Source organism: Camelus ferus, chromosome 8 (assembly GCF_009834535.1).
Source record: "Camelus ferus isolate YT-003-E chromosome 8, BCGSAC_Cfer_1.0, whole genome shotgun sequence".
NCBI lineage: Eukaryota > Metazoa > Chordata > Mammalia > Artiodactyla > Camelidae > Camelus > Camelus ferus.
Window position 1 is genome coordinate 25,488,383 of NC_045703.1, and position 21,593 is coordinate 25,509,975.

The 21,593-nt window shown below is 41.5% G+C and overlaps 1 protein-coding gene across 6 annotated transcripts in view; it reads right to left on the reverse strand.

Moving 5' to 3' along the window:
* Positions 1-21,593, reverse strand: part of BACH2 (BTB domain and CNC homolog 2) — a 322,272-nt gene that overhangs the window by 140,877 nt on the left and 159,802 nt on the right. For 5 of the 6 annotated variants that reach the window (XM_032484598.1, XM_032484601.1, XM_032484600.1 and 2 more), the window contains exon 3: positions 1,713-1,861. The gene's annotated coding sequence lies outside the window, so the exon portion shown is untranslated. Of the gene's footprint in view, positions 1-1,712; positions 1,862-2,028; positions 2,430-21,593 lie in introns of those variants that run through there. The other variant, XM_032484604.1, reaches the window with a different exon arrangement.

A 21,593-nucleotide genomic window follows, 5' to 3' on the forward strand; every position in this document is an offset into this window, starting at 1 on the left:
TTTTTTTTTTTTGCTGTGAGCTACCACAAGATCTTGTATATATTTCCCTGTGCTATACAGTATAATCCCAAGCAGATATGTAATGAAGGAGTGTATCACTGCCTGAACATTAACAGAACCAAAAATTCTGGAGATAGTTTACGTGCATGTGTTTAAAATTATGCACGTAAACTATCTCCAGGATTTTTGGTTCTGTTAATGTTCAGGCAGTGATACACTCCTTCATTACACATCTGCTTGGGAAATGCTTGATTAGAAGTGATTATTCTCAATTTCAGAGAGTTCTAATAAAAGAACCATTCAGTCCTAAGTGCTACTTTGAATGATAATATGTACCACATCCAAGTAAAATGTTATAAATCACAATGCTTATCCACCGATTGAAAACACCCAGAAATTTCTGAAACATTTCCTGGACAGCATCACTCAGACTATTTTTACACTTACACTGACTGACTCAATGAAACAAAAGAAAACATGTTGTTTAAAATGCCTACATTGAAAGCTTAAAAATGTGCAAAATGCATATAGATTCCCAGGCACATCTGTAAATTTGCATGTTTGCTCACATACACCCAAGTGTGCGCTGGTTGAGCCAGACCCTTCTGCTCCTTTCTATTCGCACGGAGTAAATTGCTCTTGTCCTCAGCGGAGACGTGACTGGCTTCTTCCAAAGCTAACACAATAATATGCTCATCCTCCAGACATGTCAGTCCTGAGAACGTCAAACCCACAAAAACCTGGACTTGCTGGCTTGGACTATTTATTAGAGATGCCCCTTCCTTCCCGTATGTGTTTTGTAAATCAAGTCACAATTTAAGTGTATTTTTTTGCATTTTACCATATTTTAATTATACCTCAATCAAAATTTTATAAATATTAAAGCAGGTATACGAAAACTGTCAGCCAAACTTCTTTAGGTCACACTTATTTGAAAACAATAACACAAAAACCCTGATCTGATACAAATCCCACAGAAATCATACTGGGGTGATTCACTTTGAAAGGAAACAATGTATTTCCCAACCCAGGGGAAAAAAAGAGTGTCCCTTTTGAGTGTATTTAAAAGCCTGATAAGCACACCTGCAAAAGGACTGTAGCTGTCAGTTTAGCCTGTTAACAGCACTGTTAGTCACCTCTGTTGAAAGTCAAGGGCAAACGACGCCTAGTACTCGAGACTCTGGAGTCAAGCCTGCGCAGAATAATGACATCGACTTGGCTGGACTTTCAAAGGTGACAATACTGAGAAGCCCTTAACTTTCTCTTTTCTAAGTATCAGTCCCTGTATTAAGTAAAGCACTAAATCTCTTAATTTAGTGACATTTCATGCTGAATATTTAACCCACGTGTCTACCTTTATCATTTCTCCTTTCAGTCACACGTGAGTTAGAGCAGTGATTTTCAGAGTGGGGGTCCCTGACTCCACTGCAGCAGCATCACATAGAAACTTGTCAGGAAAGCAAATTCCCACCCCCCCGATCCCCTGACTCAGACACTCTGGTCACAGGCCCAGCGAGCTGCACTTCAGCAAGCCCTCCAGGTGACTCTGAAGCAAGCTAATGTGTAACATCCACTGAGTTGACTCACCAGGACGCAGAGTCGAACCCCTGCACCCTTCCTCAACGATGATTCTCAAGATATGTTGTTATTATCACCTCAGAAAATTCTTAGCATTGTTTGACTTGGAAAAAGAAACTTTAGTTAAAACTTACATGTAATTTTTCCAGGTCCTGTGCTGGCTTCGAGTCTTAGGATGCAGGGAACTGGGCGAAGGGAGAGAAGAGAAATCTACAGCAATCCATTCAGACATGGACCCCAAAGCTTTGTGGGGCAGCCTTGGGACAGGTCAGTGAGTGTCCACCTGATTGGGGAGGAAGACCGTCATTAGCAGAGGAAACCTTGCACGTTAACGTCTCCCCCTCTTTCCTGCTATCCTGCTACACCCACCCCTACCCCCGGCCTAACTGACTGTGCCTCCTGGCCAGTCCACCTAAACAGAATACGACAAAGTAATCCAGGTGTCAACACCTGGGCTCAGCCGACGTGGGCGCTCTCCTGAACGCAAAGCAGTTTGGACATAGGTCAAGGTCCAATCAGTTTTCTCTCCATTTCATCTCGTGAATGTTTTCTTTCAACAAATCAGAACGCCTTGGTTCAAAAGACACATGTGGCTGTATTAACAAGAAGATACAGAAAGCAAACAATAAATTTGGACTGAAATGAGATCATTCTCTGATGCCTTGAATATGTTTTGTTTTAAATTAATAGTACTTATTTTTTTCTGAGCATAAATTAATACATGCTTATTGTAGAACACCTGGAAAACACAGAAAAGCATAAAGAAAAAATAAGCATCAACCATAACCTTGACACTGATAAATCACTAATGATATTTTGATTTCTAGGTCCATGACTCCTTACAAAACTCCTGGGCAAGATACACTTCAGAGTTCAGAACTGCCTGGATTTTAAAGAGTATTATGATGCCAAACTACCACTTATTATATAAAGCCCCATCAGACGAGATCGGGCATGTTCAGGGTGGTATGGCCGTAGACTATAAAGCCCCATCAGAATCTGTAACAGCACCCCATAATCAAACACACTAAATATCTCTGTAGCAAAACAGATGCATATTCTTATTTAGTCAGATAAAACAGAGACTCACATTAATTCAGGTCAGGTTTTTCTACCAGAGAAGTCACCAGGAGACCTTTGTGATTTTTGAACCGAAAGGATTCAGAATTGGGGATAAGGATTGTGACCAGTATTCTTTTCAAATACACAAAAATAGAGTTGTGTTTCTACTTTTTAATTCAACATTGTATGAATGTGAGCATTTCCCCCAAGTTATTAAAAATTCTCCAGAAACATGCTTTTCCATGTCTATGTAATATTCACCCCATAGAAAAAAGTTTTGTTTGATTTTATTTAATTATTTTTCTCATTTTTGGAATTACATGTTTTCTTTTCTTTTGTTACTGCACACAACACTTTGAAAGCTGTATCTGAATGTTGGATTGTCTGTATTTTTGAGTATTTTCCTAGGTACATATCTAGAAAAAGAATTATGGGGTCAAATGGCATGAGCTTTAAAGGTCTGGGCAACTTTTCAGAAAAGCTGTACCAACTTACACTCCTGCCTCAGCATGAGTGTTTGGTTAATTTGTTTAATCACCCACTTTATCACAGGCACAGAAAAAATACACTTGCCCTTCACACATCTCAACAAAATTCTAATCAGTGACAACCTCATTTAGTCAGACTGTATTTTTGTTTTTCTTATGCATAAAATAGAGAACAGCTCGCTGGTTTTCACATAACAAGAGAGAAATGGGAATAAGGTAAGTTTACCATCAAGTTGCCCTCATTAGAACAGACTGAATCGGATCTGAGCGAGGGAGAAGGTGCGCCTTGTCTGTGGGGTCCTTGCTTGGAAAAGGGTATGGGGTGGGTATGGAAATTACTTCACACAACATCATGAGTAGAGAAACCATCATTTTTATTTGTGGGCTGATAAATTCTGTTTCTGGATGACGGAGGCCTTGGGTTTCCCTTCCATTCAGGATTTTCCTATTTCTTGGACATTTCACTGTTCCTCAGCATGGCCATCAGAGAGCAGAAAGATGTGAAGACAAAGTCAAATTAGGCAAGGTGATCATAACGGCCAACCCTCCCGTGTGCTTACGACGTGCCCACCCTGGTGCCGGCATGCCCTGCCAGAGTTTTCTCATGGAACGCCGAGTGCACTGGTACAGAAACCAGCGGGGGGTGAAGTTGGAAAGTGCTCATCAATCCCCTTTCCACCCCAGTCTAAGTCTGGAGGAATTAAAGGTTTGGAATTTCAAAGATCTCTTCAGGCTTAGCATCTTGAATGACTCTAGGACAATCCAATGACTTGAGGACTCCAAGTCTGGCTGTAAATCACAGACGTTACCTTTACGCCTTTTCACCAGCACCTCCAACAGTATCTGCACCAACCAGGGAAAATGGCGTAAATGAAATCCAAGAAAATTCTAGATAATCAAACACTTTGAAGGTCCAAACTGACAAGAGGGAGGCTGCATCTCTGATTTATATGGAGTATAATTGAGAGTTGAGTTTGTTATAGCTAACACAAAACAGGGTATACACAGGGAAGAATGAAGACACAATCATAGCACATACTTTAAAAACAACCAAATATTCAAACATGTTCTTCCCAAATCTGCCTACAAATTAGTAACGCTAAATCCGGGTTTACAACCCCAAAGCTCCTTTCCATTTATAGGTTTTGCTAATACATTTTTTTTCTCTCTTTCCTTTATACATTTAACCTTACAGGATAACTGATGGAGAGAAGGCCACAATTTTCAGACACTAATAAAAGAAAATGGAAGAGTTTTTTTTTTTTTGTTACATGAAATGAAATAGCCTCACTGTTTCCCATCTCTAGAAACTCACTTTCTGCATAATAGCATGTAGTATATACTGTAAAACGGCTGCAGTTCATGGACATAAAGAGAGAGAGGCAAAATCGATTCAATTTTATTTTGGGAGTGAGTTAAAGACAATCTACTAAGGGATGTTTCTATTAAATTTATTAAAAGACCGAAAGACAAAAGATATATCAAGAACTGGACCATTTCCTCCACTGTGGCTTCCCTTCATACTTTATTTTTATTTTTTGAGTGGGGGAGGGGTGGTTAGGTTGATTTATCTTATTCTTAATGGAGGTACTGGGGATGGAACCCAGGACCTCACGCATGCTAAGCATGCATGCACTCTACCACTGAGCTATACCCTCCCCCATCTCTTCATACTTTAAATAGCATTCTCCTGATAATTATGTGTCAAGTGGGTAGGACAGCTTCTGAGTGATTTTTCTTTGCCACAATCAGATATATGGTGAATTTTCTAAGTACAGGGCTTACAGGGTGTGAAAAATAAAGTGGTGATAGAGGAAATGACCCCTCACCCTCAAAGAACACATTTTGTTTTTCCAAAGGGCCTAATTACTTGGGGTGGTAGGGGCAATACAAAAAAATAAAGCAACAGTACATAAATGTAAACTAGAAAAATTATGTGCAGTATATTGTGTATATGTATTTACATGCAATATATTGTATATGTGCAGTTAAACTGTAACAATTCTACCTAATAAAACTGAAAAACGGAAAAAAAAAAAAACCAAAAACCAACTACCACTAGTAACAGAAATGATCACCAGAAGCTCTTTAGCCACTCAAACTGCACAAGTAGCATTGTAAAAACTAATTACAACTTTGGATTCTCTCACTTTAAAAATATACTTTGAAGCAGCCCATTTCTGTTTTAATGCTCAACCAAAGTCTGTGCAATTGGCACATTATCAAAGTTAAAAAAAAAAAAGCGTTGCTTAAACCAACTTACACTTTCAATGTCACTAAATCTTGAACTGCAAAATACCACAAGCTAAAAACTAGTAATGCCATGTGGTTATGTTATCTTACGTTTCCAAGAGACTTTATAGTTTCCTAAGCCCTCAGAGTCTTAGACTGCGGCCCCTCCCAGTAGCTCTGCTGTCTCAGGCAGGTCATTCCCTGCCTCTGAGCCTGACACCTTTCGCAGGTTCCTGTAAGGATTAAACGAGAATGCGTACAAGAGAGCTTTTCCAGATTCTTAAGTCATAACACAAAATGCTGGGCTCATTATTCTTTTTACTAACAACTTTGTGAGGCATGAAGATACTAATCCCCATTTCACTGTTAAGGAAACTAACAAACAACAGGAAGATAGAACAAACAAAAAAAAAGTACCGAGTTAGGAGAGTTTCATCTCTGAGTTGGCCACAAACTAGCTAAGTGACTTTCTGGACTTGCTTTCTTCAGTAAAATGAGGGGGTTAGATGAGATGCTTTTAACGGGCTCCTTGAGGCTAAGGGTTCTGTGATCTGGGACTTGGCCACAGTAGTGATGGGGCGGCCTTTACAAATGACTCGGACTTAGAAAGTGGCCCCTCCTGGAAGCCAAGGGCAGCACCTGCCACTCTGAGGCCTGCAGTGCTGGGGCAGGGTCCCTGGGCAGCCTCCCACCCCTAGGGAGGGGACAGGCATTAACTAACTCATTTTTCTGGATTAAGGGGAGGCAAGGGGCACCCTAGGTGAATAGCCAGGGCTTCTGGGGCATAGGAAGGAGGTCCTGGAAGAGCCTGAAACAGCAGCTCTTTACTAACTGGTATGAATATTTCACTATTCTAACAATGAGTGTAGCCAAATAATTGTAGACCACTGGCTGTAACAGTCTGGCTAACAGCTCCACTGCTGTTGGGCTCTCAGTTTTAAAGAAACAGCCACCTCTGTGGGCCCCCCACCTTGCCTGACTGAGTTCCAACAGTGTCGAGAGAGAGAGAGAGACATCAAAGGCCTACTTTTTGTAGGATGAGTGCACATCATGGCCCCAGGGGAATCTGACTTCAAAAGGACTGGGGGCGCTAACACTGGCTTCTACTAATGCTGTTCTACCAGTGCTGTGTAATACAACTTTCTGTGATGAGGGAAATGTTCAATATCTGTGCTGTCCAAAATGGTAGCCACCAGCCACATGTGACTATTGAGAACTTAAAATGTTCCTAGGCAGATTGAATTTTTAATTATAATCAATTTAAATTAATTGAAATTTAAATAGGCATATGTGGTTAGTGGTGACCTTATTGGACTGGGCTGTTCCAGGCTGCCTCACCTACTAGTTTTCTTGACTGTATTTTGGACCCCAGAAACTCATAGGACAATACACAATCAATTCCTTCAACAAGGATTTACTGACTTCCTCCTGGGCGTTGGGCACCATATAGGTGTTTCAAAAAAAAAAAAAAATGGTGAATAAGATTGCCATGGCTACTCCCTGCCCTCATGGTGTTTCTCAGCTAGGCTGATTTCCAAAGACCTCACCAAATCTTGAGATGGTTCACCAGACTGCTCTTAGGAAAAGGCAGGTGAGGAGATATGGTAATGCTACACCAAGCATGAAAGCACTGCTTTTTCATTTCTTCATATTGACTGTTAGAGAAGCTACGGGAAAGTTTAAAAAAGAGATAACTGAATGGTTACTGTTCATTCACTTACACATAAAGTAACGTATCCCAGACGAGGGAAATTATCTGTAAGTAATTCCCTCTTGCACAAACTTAAATATACTTAAAGGAGAAAGTCAGTGGGACCTGCATTCTTAAGCTAAGAAAAAGTAAATGGTTTTTAATTACAGCAACAGTCAGAAAAAAAGTACAAGTGGGTCTCCAGCTGCAAGCACTGGGCAAGAGAACGTTTATACTAATTAGCTGTGAAATGATCAGGTTTTCTACAAGGTACTTCTTGTATAAGTAAGGCTGATTGCATTCTTTATCCCTACAACTCAACTCTGAGCTGAGACTTTCATAGTGGCTTGAATGGGATTTGATGAGCAAAGCCCTATTTGCTTGTCCCCAGGAAACCACAGGTGGAGGTATTTTTACCTGCATCACAAATCTAATACCAACATTGTTTCTAAGAAACATAAAAATGGTTTGGTTTAATGGTTTTCTGATTTCCAATAGTGCTTCCCAAGTTCTCCTGTTGTCAGTTTTCTCCTATCCTAATCACCTCTTCCTACCTTGCTGGGATTTAGATTGACAAAAAGAAAACAAAACAAAATATTCAGAAGTGTTTCACGCTCTTGTTCGAACCTGAATCCAGGTTTGCCAAAATTTAAAAGGACAGGGACATCATGCTCTGGGATACAGTGTTTTTATGCTAATTCTCTCCATTTTATTTATATTATTTCACCTGAGACAAAAGATTCACCAAGCAGAACAGCCTGATTTTGCTCAGCATCCCAATGCGGTTGTACTTAGAAGACACTGTTGAGCCAGTATGACTTCCTAGCTTGAAAATGCCACTCTGCTCCTGCTGTGCTAAGTCACATTATTGATTTTTAAGGTTAATAAATAACTCCTGCACACCTACACACACACACACACACACACACACACACACACACACACACACACACACACACACACACTCTCCATCACTTTTGCCCTCTGGATTGAGTAGAAAGGTAAATTACAGTGGTCAGAAAACAAGAAAAGAGTTTAAAACTTAGCTCCAAAATTACAGATTGCATTTTGAGACTATCATCTGCTGGAAAAGGTCAAGTCCCAAATGTTCTGCTGGTCCCAAGCTGTATAAAAAATATTACTAAAAATTTGATGACAGCTTTAGCAATAAACATGCTCACTGGTGAGTGGCCCTGGAGTCCTTATTCATATTCAGAAAGACTAAATTGAGTTGTCACACACCATTCTATGATCAGAAGGGCTTTAAAAAGAAAGGGGTCCATTGACGTTAGTTTTTTGGAAATTACAGAGATGAATTTTTTAAAATCTACATTTTAAGCAGAATTTAAACAGTCAGTTGTATGAGGCAGAAGACCTTTGAATCAGAGATCTTGTGGCTTTTGTGTTTTGTTCTACTGGCATGGGAAGGTGATGCAAAGAAATGTGCTTTTTTTTTGCTGCAGCAGAGAAAGAACCGGGGAGCAACCATTTCAGACAGGATGGAGAAAATTAATTATGCTAAAACATTTCTGAAAGTTTCCATTTACGCATTTCAGATGCGGGGACCAAGTTATTCTAGTTGGACAACCCCAGCTAGAAAACTCACTTCTGTGATAGTCAATGTGTTTAAGTTCCCAAAATATAGTGGAGCACTCATTCAGGTTTCCACCTGCCTCCTAAGAGGATGGTGCAATCAGAATTACTCACCATTGACAATTCAGAAAAGAAGACGCTGAAAAGAAACAAGTGTTGAAAATATACAAGCTGAAATAAGTTGGGGGTTTCTATTGACATCATTAAAAAATGGAATACTGGGCTGTCTTCATACAGAGTAATAAGAATAATTTCTGTTTACTAAATACTTCCACGTGCCAGGAACCCTGCTAGGAATTTTACAGGTATTATTAGCCCACCTGGTGGATGAGAGAACCATGGCTCAGAGAGGCAACGTGCCTGGCCCAAGGTCACATTGAAGGAGAGGAGAGGGGATGACATGCAATCTGTATCTACGCCCATCTGACTCCAAAGGTTACCACTTTCCTATGCAACACCGCCATCCACCCCACTTTGGGGAGACTACATCCCTCTTCCCAAAGGAAACATGACCACTTTTCCACGTGCTACCAACAAAATGTCAAAGTAAAGTGACAAAGCTGTGGGTCTACAGCAATTTAATTCTTTGTGTAAAAAGAGTTGATTAGCTTGTTAGCACTAAAATGGTTATACTTCATGAAGTATATTAAAATTAAATTATTTTTCTGTCATAGTTTCTTAAAAGTACTATCAGGTACCGTATTTAAAAATGACCTGATCATTCTCTACAGGTGAATTAAGCATAGGATACCTATCCTTAGTCAAGAGACACGGCAGTGAAAACACGGTGTCCGGTATCTCATTCTGGCTCCCAATCTTTGAAGAGCATCACCATCTCTAGTAATGCCCAAACAGAAAACACTCAAAACAGATTCTGATGTGGCATTTAGGGCTCATGTCACCATATTTTCCACCCTTATGTCAAAGACCTCCAGGCAATCAGGCAGTTGGTGACTAAGTTCTTCTGTAGGAGTGCAAATGGGCACACATGGAGCAGCTGCCTGATAACTTAGTGAAGGGCAGTTTCCCGAGAAGTCAGATGGGCATCAATAGTGCCATGACTCTTTTCAGGTTCTGTACTTAGTCTTGGTTCTTGAGGGCTCTCTGCCTCCTTCACCCTACCTGAGAACTTTGCTTCTCCCTGTGCATCATCGATCAGCCAGAAAAACCTGCAATTTTCTACCCCTTTGTGGGGAGCTGCACATGCCTGCCAGCCTCATCTGCAGGGACAGGCACCCCTTGACTTCCAGGATATACAGGGGTGGGTGCCAAGCAGGTCTCACACAAGACAAGGTGCTGCTGGGTCGTCCCCATTTGAGGCAGGTGGGGTCAGCAGAGCTGACTGCTGCAGCAAGGGCGAGGGCTGCAAGTCTGGCCAAGGACCTTGAAGACAGGTAAGGGACGTCTAAGAAGGATGTGATGCACCATTTCAGGAAAAGGCATTGCCACTGACCCAGCTGTTCCAGCCAAAACCATTTGTTTTGCTACTCTCCTCCTCACTTCTAACATCTTCTCCATCAGCAAGTGCTTTGACTCTACCTTCAGCTTAGAATCTCAAATCCATCGATACTTCTCCGACTCTGCTGCCATCACCATCATTTCTCACCTAACCCATTGCTCCAGTCATGGTAAATGGCCGCTCTGTTCTCAATTCCCCCTGACATCGAGGGTCCCCAAGATAATCTCAGGTTGGGTGATTTGCTAAGTGACTCACAGGACTCAGCACACAGTCATCCTCACGGCTACGATTTATTACAGTCATCTGCTCCCAGCTCCAGCCCTGACCGGAGTCTGGCCACATGCCAGCCCTCCAGCCACCCTCTCCCCACAGCCTCTTCTTCCCCCCAGATGCTCTGCTTCCTGCTGTTACTTCCTTACATGACAAACTCAGCTTCTCTCTCTGGATTTACAGTCTCCTATTCCTGTCACCATCTGCCTTGGATAAAAATCAACTGTGCTTAACCCTGCTGTGGTCATATACCCTTCGGAGGATCTCAGGCCATGGCCCTGAGTCCTGCTGTGCCCTTAACCACGTGGCACCGTTAGCGTGAACTCCATCGAGCCTTGCTCCAGTCCCCAACGTGGCCCGATGTCCACCGCCGGGCTCCCCGTCCCAGGCCTCCCACTCGGGGACCTCAATCCTTTCTCCTCCCGCCCATTTCCCAGCTCAGCGTGGATCGTGGATCGGGGCAGGCTGAGGGAGAGAGAGAACAGGGAGCAGAGGAGAGTGAAAGTCAGACTCAGCAGGGGCTGCTGTGTGTACGCAGGGGGGCTGCATTTGTCCACGTGGATTTTATACTCCTCTGCAGACCTTTAAACCAAAAACTTTCCTACATAATTTTTCAACCAAAAATTTTTTTTCATAAGCCACAGATCAGCAGAGCTAACAGGGACCTTGGAGATCACCGAATTCAACCTCTTCCTTTTACTGATTAGAAAACCGAAGTGTGAGGAGAGGAAGGGAGGAAGGAGAAAGCAGCGTTTACTGAGGTCACATCATCTGCTCTGGATGTACCATCCCAGGTCCCACAGCTAGTGAGCAGCAGAATTGGGACCACACAGCGCTTCAATGAGTATTTTCATCCCACACAAGCTTTTGCCTCTTACTTACACATTCATATCACACGCAGGAAAAAGCTTGACATTTAACATATAAAGATACTTGGAATTCCCATCTCAAAAGGCTAATGGGTTTTCTCTCTGTATTATCCAATACAATTTTTTTATCATGGTAAAATATGCAAAACATAACATTGACCATTTTCACCATCTGCCAGCGTACAGTTCAGTGGAATTAAGTGCATTCACTTTGTTGTGCAACCACACAACAATCATCACTACCCATCCAATACATTTTTAAGTGAGTTTATTCTGAATAGTAAATTTAAAATAAGACCTAAGGACACCAAAAAAAAAAAAAAAAAAAAAAGGCTGAAGGAAAAGACACGGAGAAAATAAACTTTCGGGAGTTTATTTATAAAATTTCACCCAGCAAAACCATTCATACACATAAGGTTTCCTGTGACATTTTTCATTATTCTCCCAGTTTTGAAACCAAAACTGTGAATGCTGGTCACCAGGTGAAAAGGCAGCTTTTGTCGTTTCTTTAGGATCTATACTAGCTGTATCCATTTACAAAAATGTTACACAACTCAGGACATCACCAACTTCCACGCCTCCACCATAAAAGGACAAGTAAAACAGTATTTCTTGGAAAGAGAGGCATTTACCAACACACTGTATCTAGATGGAGCTGTCTCCGCCACTCTGGTCTGCTTCAAAGGGTTTAAACGTGTTGGTACAGAGCACAAAGAACGTTCCTTAGTTATTCAGCATTTAGTTCAACTCCACAATATATTTAGCAAGATTTCTTCCCCCTTCTTCCCTTTTTGGTTTAATGACCTCAAATGTACCAACATCCTGTCTTACCTAATCCCCAAACAAGTTCTATCAAATGCCAGGACAGAATCAGACAGCACTGCAGGCAGTGAGATCATTTGCTAAGAATTCATTCTTATTCCAAAAATTAGGAGTGCCAGACCATTTAACCCAATCTATCACATGGCCAGAAAATGAGTCTGGCTGGCACTTTAAGAGAAACGCCTCATTTTTTTTTTAAACCTTTCTCCTGTCCTAGCACCTTTAACAACCTGATGACTCTCTCCCCAGAAAAAGATCTACAAATAAAACCTTTCCACAAAACGGGAAGGGTTCAAGGGCCCTTTGAAGCCTAAGAATCCATGCTCCCTAGGTGAAAATCCCCTGCTGTAAATGAATTCCACAAAGAGTTCACTTTGTGCACAGGTCTCTGTGCTGGATGCTGGTTCCTGGAGCATCCCGAGGGGACTTCCTCTGATGTCACTTTAGTCTCTGGATGAGAAACGACCTTTCTGGTTTTGAACGTCCCCATCTGGCTTCTGATCAGAGTTACTGTGAACATGACTGCGCCTCTTACCAGCCAGCCGGCCGCCCTGGGGATGCTCATCTCTCCCCAGTCGCTGATGTCCTTGCCTTATCCTGACGGTATTGGGCTCTGCTCTTTGATTTGCTGTCATGATTCCTGCTATCCCCTCTCTATGCCTGTCACTTTCCTTCTTGGCCCTCTGTGCACTCTTACAACAGAAAAAACTAAATTTGATTTTCTTTCTTTACCATGAAAGTAACAATCTCTATTTTGTATTTAACTCCTTTGCTTTTCCTCCAAAAGCACTCTTCCACCTTTCATCCCTGTGCCCCTTGGGATTAATCTGCCCACCACTCTCAGCAACAGGCCCTGTGGTCTCTGTCCAGCTGGGACAGGGTTTCTCCTCCAGGAGCAGTGGGCGTTCAGTAACCCTGAAGTCAGACAGATGCAGGTCCAATCACATTTTACTAGCTGACAGACTTCGGCCAACTATTTCAAATGAAGGCTCAATTTTCTAATATGGAAACATAAGGATGGTACCAACCTGTAGGTTTTTTTTTTTAAAGGATAATTAAATGAGCTGATATATGCACAGTTCCCGAAACATAGAAGATGCCTAGTAAATGGTGGTTCCCATTTCCTCCTCTAACTCTTTAAGGGATTCAGCATACATCCTGCGCTTTAGAAGCCACACTTGCTGCTGTCTATTAAGTAGCCAGGACCACTTACCTTCAGAGTCTGAATTATCTTTTTAAACTTGTTCAATTTTATGGTACGTGAGATCTAATTCACGTACCATAAAATTCACACTTTTTGAAGTGTACAATTCAATGGTTTTTAGCATATTCACAGAGTTGTGCCATTGTCACCACTATCTAGTTTCAGAACATTTTCATCACCCCGAAAAGAAATCCTGTACCCATTAGCAGTTTCTCCTCATTTTCCCCTCCCCCCAGCCCTTGGCAATCACTAATCTGCTTGCTGTCTTCTGTGGATTTGCCTAGTCTGCAATTTCATATAAATGAAATCATACAGTATGTAGCCTTAGCCTTTCCTATCTGGCTTCTTTCACTTGGTATAATGTTTTCAAGGTTCATCCCTATTGCAGTATGTATTAATACTTATTCTTTTTTTGTGGCTGATTAATAATCCATTGTATGTATGTATCACAGTCTGTTTATCCATTTATTAGATGATTGACATTTGGGTTGTTTCCACTTTTTGGCTATTATGCTGCTATGAGCATTTAAGTACAGCTGGGTATATGCAGACATATGTTCTCAATTCTGATGAATGACTTTATGCACCAACTTTGTTAGGCCATGGTACCCATATATTTGGTTGAACAGTCTAAGTATTGCTATAAAAGTATTTTTTTAAACGAGATTAACATCTATACCAGTAGGTTTGAGTAAAGCAGATTATGCTTCTTAATGTGGGTGGGCCTTACCTAATCAGTTGAAGACCTTAAGAAAAAAAACTGACCTCTCCCAAGGAAGAAGAAATTCTGACAGCTGACAGCCTTTGGACTTGAACTGCAACATCAGCTCTTCCCTGAGTCTTTCACCTAGCTGAAATTTGGACTTTCCAGTCTTCACAGTTGTGTGAGACAACTCCTTAAAAGAAATCTCTCTCTTTCTATATATATATACACACACATTTTATGGGTTCTGTTTCTCCGGAGAACCCTGACCAATACACTGAGACATGCGGTAACTCTATGTTTAACATTCTCAGGATTCGCCAAACTGTTTTCCAAAACAGCTGTTACAATTCCACCAGCAGTGCGTAAGGGTTCCGATTATTCCACATTCTTACCAACACTTACTGCTATCTGCCTTTTTGTCTTTAGCCTTCCTGGTGGGGATAAAGTGATGTTTCATTGTAGTTTTGATTTGTATTTCCCTAGTGACTAATGATGCTGAGCATCTTTTCATGCATGTATTGGCTATTTGCGTCTTTTGCGGAGAAATGCCTATTTTAATGATTGGGTTATTTGTCTTTTGACTATTAAACTGTAAGAATTCTTTATATAGTCTGCATACAAATATTTGATCAGATATATGATTTGTAAATATCCTCTCCTATTCCGTGGTTTCTTTTTATTTTCTTAACTGTTTCCTTTGAAGCATAGAAGAATTTTATGAAGTTACATTTATCAATTTTTTCTTTTGTCTCTTGTACTTTTGGTGTCATATCTAAGAAACTGCCTAATTGAAGGTTGCCTAATCCAAGGTCATAAAGATTTATTCCTGTGTTTTATTCTAAGAGTTTTATAGTTTCAGCTCATATTTAATTTATGATCCAATTTGAGTTTTTGTATGTAATGTAACATAGGGGTCCAACTTTATTCTTTTACATGTGAATATCCAGTTATTGCAGAACTATTTGTTGAAAAGACTTCTTTCCTCATCACATAGGTCTGGTGCCCTTGTTGAAAACTGACCACAAACATGAGTTTATTTCTAGACTTTTGATTCTATTCCATTGTCCATCCTATGACTACACTGTCTTGATTACTGGAGCTTTGTAGTACAATGAAATCACAAAGTGTGAGTTCTCCAACTTTCTTCTTCTTTTTCAAGATTGATTTACATTCTAGGTCTCTTGCATTTCCGTTTAATTTTAACATTAGCTTGTCTCAATATCTTGTAGTATATAACGAAAAAGAATCTGAAAAAAATCATGTATATAAAAACTGAATCACTTTGCTGTATATCAGAAACTAACACAACATTGTAAATCAACTATACTTCAATTTTTAAAAAGCCTGTCAATTTCTGCAAAAAGCTAGCTGTGATTTTGATAAGGATCGTGTTGAATATGCATGTTTTATCAGTTTTATGGTACTCTCATCTTTAATATTAAGTCTTCTTAACATCTATGAACACTGGATCTCTTTCCATTTATTCAGGTCTTCTAAATTTCTTTCCATAGTGTTTTGTAGTTTTCAGTGTATAAATCGTCTTGCCCTTCTTTTGTTAAATTATTCCTGAGTATTTCATTCTTTTTGTGCTGTTGTAATCAGAGTTGTTTTCTTAATTTTATTTTCAGCATGTTTCATTGCTAGTGTATAGAAATAAAATTGATCTTTGTACATTGATCTTTTATCCTATACCCTTTTAAGAAACCTTGCATTCTACCATCCCAGGCTTGTTTGTTAGTTGTAGCTTTGTGTGTGTGTGTTTTGGGTGTGTGTCTTAAATATTTTGGGGTATTCTAAAGCAAAAGTAGATCTCAGCACATTAATCCAGCACATAAATTGCGCTGCAGATACTAAGAGTCCCTCCTCCCTTGGCACTGGGTGATGCTCCTGCTCTGGGGCTTTGGGGCTCCTGCTAGTCTTAGTGGCATTCCTACTCTCGCTGACAGCCCATACAATGATTTGGAGAGAGATGTTCCTGGGACTCCAGGATACATGTTGAAACATGAGCCTATTTTCTACAGCAGTGCTGTTATAAAGACAAGTTCTCAGTCTGTCCCCTTAGGTCTATTGAAGCGGGTATCACTAAGTAAGGATGGCATAGGTCTGGCCTCACCATTCCCAGAGGAGCAGAATTTAAAGTTTTGTTTCTGTGGGAAACTACATCCTAAAGAAGTTTTGAATGAACCTTTATAATAGAACCTCTCCATCAGCAGAGACTTATTGTGGGTTTTCACGAAGACACTTCTAACCTACACGTTTCCACCTCAGGACAGACTCACAATGTATATTACTTTGAGGGACACTGGTGGTTATTTTGACAAAAATTGCTAAACTTGACACAAGTTACAATTTTATTTTTTACTCAATTATATTTTGCTTCAGGTTTAAAAACTGATTTCCAGCCAGCCGGCAGTCAGAGACCTACTTTGCATCTTGATCCATGAGTCACTGATTTAAGCATGCAGAACACCCAGGCATGTGAAAGGATCAAAATACCACACTTTGATTGATTCAGAAAGTTATTTTCTACCACCATGCGCAGTCTGAGGGTTTCTATGCTACGTCTGACTAATTGGGGAGGTAGAGATGCTGAGAGCCAGGAGTCACTGAGCTGAAGACCTTGTCCTTCTCAGGCACCAAGATCCCTGGAAGTGAAAACCCCAGCTCTCCATGGCAAACCGGATCCACATGACGTTCATCTGAGCGTAATACGGGTATCGGAGTCATCTTTTGAAGGGATCCTGGTATTTCGGTTTGACAAAAATCGAGAAACATTGTAGAAAGAAAATCGGATTTGTGTGTAAATGAAGAATATTCCTGAAAAGAAACTCTGTTATGAAACTGAAATCTGGAGACCGCGGTGGTGCTAAGTTGAGTCATCAGTTCCCTTTACACCCTAATAATTGACGGCACTTTGATCACAATGACTGCTCTGGGTGATGCTTTTTTGTTTGCTTTTTTAAGTACTTCCTTGTGTAAACAGGTTGTCTTACTATCATCTTGCAAACATGTTTACATTTGGGGGATCATGGGGAACATCTGTTAGAAACAGATTTCACGCTTTTCTGTCAATTTAGGGAAATCTGAATCATATTTCTTGGTAATATAAAAAAAGCTCTTGGAGAGTTAAATGAAGTTCTACTGGAAGGGGGCTTGATGGGATATTTTGATTGCTTTTCAGTATATGGACTTAGAAATCTGTCCTGAAAACATCCATTTGAAGTAGTTAGAAACAGGCATTAATTATTATCCCATTTTTGTAAATGGGAACAAGACGTTATAAAGAGGCTAAGGGGCTTGGTCAGTGATGGAGAGAGTGGCGTAAGTGGGGGCCACACACCCCACCTGCCTCTGGATTGACAATCCTCAGGTATCAAGGGCCCTGCGATTTTATTTCCACAAAGTGTTCCAGTTCCTTGCAATTATTAAGAAGGTCACTGGTTCTGGAGAGGACAAAAGGAAGGGCTGAGTGGTGGATTCTGGACAAGAGCAGTTTCTAAATCTGGGTCCCAGGTCAGAGATCTAGGTGTGTGTGGAGAGGAGGGGGCACACAGAAGGGAACAGGAACAAAGCTCAAAGGAGAGTCTGAACAAACAAGACTTCAGGCAAAATTGGTCAAAATGCTCTACTCAACCTCAGTGCTGAGCCTGCCCTGGCAACCGCCCAGAAGCAAGATGCCCCTCTCAAAGACCTCGCTCTGGCCCTGAGAGTCTAGGCAGGAACCACACAGAGGTTTACGGAGATGTGGATGTACTCTGGCTGTACGAGCTGGGGTGTCCACTGCCTGCATCCAGGCCCCTGCAGAGTGGGATGGAGTTGAGGGGTGGGAGGACAAAGGGCAGCAAAGGAGAGGCAGGGTGTTCACCGGCTCTCCCTGTACCACCGAGCTCTGGCTCGGAACTCCAAGGAGCCTGTGAATTCTAACTTCAAAGCCGGCCTTCTGAAAGGTCATTGTGTCCAGGTAGAAGGATAGAACATATTTCATGCAACCAGTTTGTTAGCCTGATTTATCACATTTTAATACTTAAACATATGGTACATAAACTTCAATTGTGCCCTTGCTCCACGCAGTACAAATGTTAGGGCCCTCCTGGGGGTCACCAGGATCAGGACTGGGCAGCCTGCAGACTAGGTGGGCACTTGTGGGTTATGCACCCCAATACTGCAGTCACTGCCCTCAGGATGAGGAAGTTGAGGTGGCTGTGAGGGGCTTTCAGAGTATCAAGGTGCTGACACAACAAAGGTTCCCTTCACTGTTGTTTTGGGGAGACAATGCTGAAAGTGGTTAGCTACAGCCTTTCCCACCCAGCTGCTCTGCAGCCAGATACAGCAGGCCCTTGCTATGGGCCGAAAGAGAAAATCCTAATTAAAAAAAAAGAACACCCTATTCTTTCATCTCTTGCGGTTTCTTTTTTCCATACATACTTTGTAACACCTTTACAGCACCTAGTTTAACAACTTGATGGTACCAGTGGGAACCAACCCAACAACAGTTAAGACACATCAAGGAAGGCTCCAGTGGAGCCAGGAGAAGTGAAATGCCAACAAACGTTAGGCTGAACTGCAAGAAATAATTAAGTAGCTGTACACCAACTGCATAAATATGATTCATTTTTAAAGGCCCACGCACGTTACACCCACTTTCAGGAGTTTCCCAAAGTAACTTAAACCTATTTGATGCTGCTTCCTGTTTTTCAGTCCTTTTATCTGTTGATGGGGGTGGCAATTCTACTGCTACCAACTGAACGAGAAGAAAAGCAAAGGATGGGGCAAGTTTCCTGTTTTAGTCATCAAAATCTGCTTTAAAAGGCCTCATTTTTAGATTTTAAATTTCCAAATTTGGGGCTCTAAGCTTTAAAGTAATTAAGACCTATCTCGTATGATAACCATAGGTTGCGCCAACTTTTTCACTTAGCCTTAACAAACTTACATCGAATTCTGGCTTCCTGCTCTCTCCAAAGCTCCCCACTAAAGGAACTGGTCTTCAGAAGACGGGGCAGAAAACAGGGTGGAAGTTCACTGGCCTGGGTCTATAGTCAGTACATTTCCCCATTTCTTCCCTGAGATAAGGACTGACCAGAAAAAGACCCTTTCATATTTTGAACCCAGGGTTTCAGAAACATCTGAACATCTCATAGATATTTATTCCATAAAATTATCCTCAGGTCCCAATAGCAGCTCTGGAGGAGTGGCCACCTCCTCTTATTTGGCCTATAGCTCATTATCTTAATCAAGTAGATGGTTAATAAAAAGCAAACCTACGCTCTCCATGAAATAAACTCACATCAACACCACAGCAGGGTGAGAGGCATTTTCAGGGCTGGGGGGGGAGTACAAACTGCCTTCAAAGGCTTGACCAAGGCCAAGTGATTGGTTCTGATTAATCACCACCAACAAAAAGAAAGATACTATCTTCTAAACAGCCAAGTTCAGTTACATGCATGATGTCACTGCATATATCATTAGAGTCCCCTCTCGGGCAAATCTGCCTTCCTGTAACCTAAAAACACTTGTCTGCCCTCCAGAAACACTGGAGCAAAGATAACACCCACACATGTGTTAGGGAACAGTCATGGCTCCATTTCTTTGGACCCCAAGTCTCTTCTCCAGGTAACTGTTTCTAGTTCCTTCAAATGTCACTTGGGACAAGGTTTCAAGTTTTCTCACTATCATTGCCTTAGGCCATTATCTTTTAGGAAAAAACAAAAAAGCTCTAAGTTAAAAAATAACTATTTAAAGTTAATACATGATAACCAACAAAACATTTGCCAATTTATCTATCCAAATGTGGTCTCCAACACAGCTCAATTTTAACAGTGAGGAGCAGACAGAACTATCTATCACCTTCTTAGTCCTACAATGCAAATCACAAACTCATTAACGTCTTGGGCAGCTCCTTCCCACCGATGACGAGGACTGAGCTTGGGGAAAGTCAGTCCTATGAGGATTTTTTTTTTGTGGATTGCCATTGCCTTTTATTTCCCACATTCTCTCTTTGTGAAGCTGGTTTCTTTTTTGAATACAACTGTAGGTCTTGACATTGACTTCTATTATTAAATGTCAACTCTCTCAGGTTGAGTCCCTTTTTTTTCCCCCCTTCTTTCTTGTGTTCTTCAGTGGCAAAAGAATGCATGAAAGAGAACTGTGCTCAAGAGAATTTTTTTTATCCTGAAATTGTACTAGGCTTACAAAGCGATGGGCAGTCAGGGTGAAAACTAACTCAATAAACAATACCCTTTAGGAATTGGTTCAGTGTGTGTGTTGTGTAGAATCCTCCTTGGTCAATTCCAAGAGGAAACTCAGAATAAATATTTACCATATTTATTTATTTCTTCTACTGAGAACTATCTAAGACAAGAGGATGTTTAATGACGAAAAGAGATTTCAAGATTTCTGCTCTGCTGTGTCCTGTTCGTGGGGCATGAGGACAGATACAGGTCCCAGCTTCATAATGAAACCAGACACAGTTCACTTCCTTTTTTTCTGAAACCACCCCCTCACCTGGGGAATGTCTTGAGATGACACAGAGTTAGTCATGTGTCACTAACCTGAGATGATTAAGTGAATGATTGGTACTCATGATCATGGGCAACAATAATATTTAAAACATCCTCTTGGGAAGATGGACAGCATTTGCTTGAGATGGAATATAGCCCCGACTAAGCTTTCCGGTTCCAGCTGCTGATCCCTATGATCCCCAAGGGAGAAAGGAGACATTTCAACTGCAGAGCTCTTTTCTCTTATAATTGACATAAGAAGGAGAGGTCAGGAAGTGTCCAGCCAGATGAGGGGACATGGAGCTACCCCTCCACAGCTTGCTGCTGAATATGAACAACCAAGAAATCACAGGCGTTTTTGTCCAACCCGCCCTCCCACATCCCCAGCTTTTGGGAGACAGCCTGATCACTGGAGATCAGAGAAAGGAGGCCAGTCCAGTACACAACGTGGTTATTGGGTGGGCCCTCCTGTCCCGCAGCCTGGAGGAAGAGGACCAAAGGCTGGGGAGGTGGAGAGTGCCTGCCATCTCTCCAGACAAGGGGGAAACCCCCCCCCCCAAACCCAAATCCAATGTAGAAGCTCGACCGTTCTTGTCTTAGGGACCCCCAAGAAATGTCTTCAGCTTGGCTTTTTTCTACTGTCAACCTTTCAGTTGAGGATGTAGAGGTGATGTGCCCCATCCCTGGCTTCCCGTCTGCTCTTCCTCCTCCTCCTATCAGGAATCAATCACTGTTCTTGAGCTCTAGATCCTGTGCCACATTCTCACTTAAGGAATTTGACCTTGCATTTATCCTTACTCTTCCTGGGACATCAGTGTCTCTCTCTCCAGGACGACTGACATCTAAGCACTCATCTTGAAAGCCTTGAAATAGTTCTCATCTTAAAGTCCTTTCTGGCATCCATAACTTCTCCAGGTACTACCCCCTTTCTCTGCCCTGATTTTAAAGGAAGACCCTCAACCCTCAAAAGCATTGTCTAGATTTGCTGCCTTTGTTTTCGGATTTCTCATTTCCAACTTGGCCTGTTGTAAGTAGGTTTTGTGTTACTTCAGAGAAACTGCTTTTATCAAGGTCACCAAGGATTCTATCTTCCCCATTTCACGCTTTTTTCCCCTCTTACATG